A 4846-nucleotide genomic window follows, 5' to 3' on the forward strand; every position below is an offset into this window, starting at 1 on the left:
AGACGCCTATTCGGAGAGGAGAGTAACCTAATTAAGCGAAATCTCTTACGGCCGCTCAGTTTAAACTCTTCTTTGGGATTGAGAATCTCTAGCGCGACCCATTGGTGGGAAACTAGATAATTGCGGTTTATCTTTTGTTTTCGATTGATTTGATTGACTAACGGTGGTTGAAATCTGATTGCACCTAGTTTGTTTATTCTTGAGAATCTTCTCTTCTGATATAAGATTCACTCAAACTAGTTCAGAGTTTCGACAGGGATCTTTAGACTGTTGTTGGTTCTAAAGACGATCTTGTGATAATCCATTGTTAACAGACTCCGTATTGTACATGATTGATCACAAGAGATTCAAGTGATTGTGTGCAGTTTTTTATTGAAGATTTAAGAAGATTTGAAGACAAAGAAGATATTGAAGATCTGACTTGGGTTTTATAATCTTTGGTGTGCACAATACTTGTTTCGGTAAAAGAGGATCCAATTGATAATCGGTTTATCCTTGTGGTAGATTGGATTAATTAATTGAGTAGATCGGCATCAACACGATTCTTCGGATTATAGGTGTTGTTGGCTTAATCTTAATCGATTACCTTTGGGTGATTGAATATAAGATAGATCTAAGGACCTGACGAAGGAGTTTATCTTGAGATAAACGGAAGATCCTTTGTCCGACTCATATCACTTGGTTGAATAGATTTGATACCAAATAGATTTGTTGTTCCTTTACTGTTTGGAATACGAACCAAAGGAATTGTTCCAAGTATGTGACTTATTTATAAGTTGGAAGCGTGGGAATACAGAAGGAACTAGGTGAACTATAGGGTTAGTTACTTGGTCTAAACTATACGAAGTTAGTGTAATTTTGTGTAGCGGCTTAATCCTGAGAGTATTCAATTCTAGATTAGGTCCCGGGGTTTTTCTACATTTGCGGTTTCCTCGTTAACAAAATCTTGCTGTGTCATTTACTTTTATATTCCGCATTATAATTGTTTTATTATAATTAAAGTAAATTACACAAACGTTAATTTCTATTTACTTGATAAGCAATCCTATTGTGTTTGGTTAAGTCCGAACCTATGTATCAAGTAAACATACTTCGTTGTTGTATTGTCTCGATATCGTATCCATAGACGATCACACGAAGTGTGAACCGATTAATTGTATTGTCTTGACTCAGTCCATAGACAATCACTTTCGGAGAAAGGACTTATAGGTAGGAAAAGTTTTAGCTTGAGGTATATTTGGGTACCCTCGCCTTTTCAATTGGTATCAGAGGAGGAAAACACGAAAAGATCTAACAATCTGTGTTTGGTGCGATCCAAACTATAAGAATTGAATCTAATGTCCGATTCAGTTAACATTATTCAAGAGTTTGAATTCTCAAAAGTTGAAGATGTTAATACTTCGTTGACTCATGATACAGAAGTTACGAAAACATCTATGTCTTTTTCTGAGGAAAAAGAAGATGCTGATAAAGAGTTGGTAAAACTCCTAAAGCCTACACAATCTCTGTCTTCTAAAGTGTTTCTTTTAAAGATAGAGTCAAATCTTCTTAAGCAGGATATCAGAGAAAAAGACATTCAACTGAACTGTCTAGCTAAAGAGAAAATGGATCTCACTATCAAACTAGAAACTCTTGGTAAATCTCTTACAGATAAAGAGACACGTCCTATGACTCTGACTAATGATGCTGTTGTGATTTCTTCTGATAAGGAAACTAAAAGTCCTTGCTCGACTTTTACAAATTGTGACAAAACCGGGTTAATCACATCTGAAACAGATCAAGATGATAGTAGTTTGCCTAACTACATCAAGTTAGAGGAAGATGAGAAACCAGCTTCCAGATCTACTGATGATCAAACGAAATCTTGTCCAAAGGAAACTTTTAACTGATTCTGTGATGACTCTAAGGAATACAATTTTCAGTTACTTGATATGAAACTTATATTTCTTCAACATTCGGTGGTAAAAATTTTGAAATAAGTTTCTTGTCTTAAAAAACTGAAAGATTATTCCTCAGTAGAAATACATATTATACTACATCCCAATAAGATCAACTCGAAGGAGTCGGAGGAAAGATTTGATAATCGCTTATGGAAAAAGGTTCCTCCGCACCCATATTGAAACAGTTCTGGTTTTGATGAGGAACGACTTCAGAAGGAAGGGAAAGAGAGAATCTCTGCCAAAAGTAACAATCAGGATTTTCCGATAGTTGTTTCAAATGATAACACTAATGTGAATAATAAGGATGTCCTTAGAATGAGAAAATCTTATGAAAATCTCATTGAAAGAATTAAGAGAGATCTAGCTGTCTCTGAGAATGCTCACATTAGTACATTTTCTCCACATGATCATATCTCTAAAGTTAGAAAAGATCATCGTCTTGGGAGAAAATATTTTGGGCAGAAATTACCTAAAAGTAACATGAACTATGTTTCTGATAATCACTGGAAGCTGGAAAAAGCTTACTCCGATGCAACTTAGTTGTATCATATGTTATGCCTTCTCATCTTTTCATGCCCATAATCTTTGATGGTAAAGTCACAATAAAACAGGAGCACATGTACCTTGTGTAGTAGTTTATTAGAAACTCTGTGATAGTATATGGGTTGTGGCGAATCCATGGAAGTCTAGAAAAAGTTCATGTTTAAACATGTTTCTCCAAATTGGAGTTATTTGGAATTTTCGGATGTTTTTAATAAACCTTCCAACTTAAGTTTCTCGGATTAAGGGAAAAAAATATATTGTTTTATATTTTCGTATTTTCCAGAGGTATTTCGGTCCGAAAGTTTTCTCTTTTAAGAAGAGAAATTTTTTCTTGTCTGTATTCGAAACCCTGAGGAATCCTTTATATTCGTTCATAATCGATCATGCCTCCAGTAACTCGCAGTGTCTCAAAGACTAATAAGGAGGAAGCTCAAAAGGTTAAGGGTTGTCAAGGAATCAATACAGAGAGAAAGAAGAAAGGCATTATATCTGATTATGACTCTGATAGTTCAGTCGGATCACAAGATGAGTCATGTATGTTGGCTTACAACCTTCAAGATCCAACCAAAACCAAGTGGATTCGTTCTGATAGTATGATTGACTATACCAAGGTTTTGAGGAACTGAGAACCAATCTCATTACAACAGTTCGAAATCAAGATTAGCTGAAAGACAAGATTGATGAAACAAAAGCTGATATACCTAGTATGAAAATTCAAGTTGAAAGACTTGAGAAACAAGAAGTGGTTGCAGACAAGTCTCTTGAGACATGCGTTAAGATTTTGAACACTGAAGAGACCTCGGTGAACAACAAAAGCACCACTAGAGATTAAGTGATTTGCTGTAATACTTAATCTAGTATAATAGACATCAATTTTTGATTTCTTGTCTATTATGAATAAAATTATTTGATTAGTAATTTTTCTTGTGATAGTTTTCGGTTTACATAGCCTGTGCTTAATTGCTTTTATCTTATTGCTATGTATGTTTATGGGATATTTGATTTCGGTTTTACTACCTTAATATTCGATCTCATATATTGTGAACCCTTATGGTTTGGGTGACTTTTTGATTTAGCGGGATTAAGTTCTAGCCCTAGTAGGTAGGCTTTATCAAAGGATCATGAGGAGTTCTGATAGAAACAATATGTGAAAAAGTCACAATATGTTGAATCGGTTTTGGTTTAGCATTAAAGCATATGTGTTTCTACGGTTTTCAACTTTTGCTTGCAATTGTTAAAACCGGTTTTCAACCTTTCTCCGGTAAAGGTTGAGGTGTGTTGTTATTTTTCTTTTTATGCATAAGGATGACAACGTGGTGATATTTCGATATCAATTCTCCCTGGACGAAGATGTTATCATATTGGAGAAGTGGATGCGAAATTTGAGGTAACAATCTTGTTAATCAATTGTTTTCCTGTTTAAGAAAAGCCTGAGTTTATATTATAAATATTTGTTGCTTTTGCTTAACAAAATTTCGGTTCAATTGATATTTATTCCATGATGTGTGTGTGGATGTGTGTTTCAATTGGTTCCGGTTAAGAAAAACTATTGTTATCTTGCTTTATTGTGTGGTATCAATTTTTTAGGCTTACAAAATTTTGGTACAATTGATGTGTGTGTGATTCAATTGGTTCTGGTTAAGAAAAACCATTGTTATCTTGCTTTTGTATGGTATCAATTGTTTAGGCTTACAAAATTACGGTAAAATTGCGGTGCTTTTAATGTCTATGTTGTTTCAATTGCTTCTGGTTGAGGTGAATAATTATGCAAGTTGATTTATTTTGGTTTGTATGAATTACTTATGGCTTAATGAAATAATTTTTGTACGGGATGAGTTGTTTAGTCCAATTCGATTCCGGATAAGAAACTAAGTTAATTCTGATCTTAGTTTGTCTTATCAAAGTGAGGTTTCGGTTATTCAAGTCTAATCGAATGCCTAAACAAGGAATGCTAGTTAACTAACCTAGTACTTGTCTTGTTTAAAATTGAAAGGTCTAAGTTTATGGATAATTAGAACCTGATGAGAAAAATGGAGTTTATCTTTATTTTGGTCTTATCGAATTACGCGGTTGTTTTTGATCAATCGGTTTAGCAAAGGGACTAATGTGCTTAGTTGTTTTTTGGTTTGCTAAACTAAATTGGAAAAATTGTTTCAGACAATTGTTTCCTTGGTAACATATCAAAATAAGACTACTTGTAGTTTCGGTTTTGATATTGGTTATCAGAACATGACGTGTGGAACCCTCGTGCCTAACTCTACAGGTTTGCAAGTCTATTAGATTTGTAAGATTGTTTTCGTGATGTCCTTTATTTTTTCGTTTCTTTGTCATTTTTGCGACAAAAAGGGGGAGAAATATATGGA

The sequence above is a fragment of the Papaver somniferum genome, chromosome 2 (assembly GCF_003573695.1).
Source record: "Papaver somniferum cultivar HN1 chromosome 2, ASM357369v1, whole genome shotgun sequence".
Taxonomy (NCBI): Eukaryota; Viridiplantae; Streptophyta; class Magnoliopsida; order Ranunculales; family Papaveraceae; genus Papaver; species Papaver somniferum.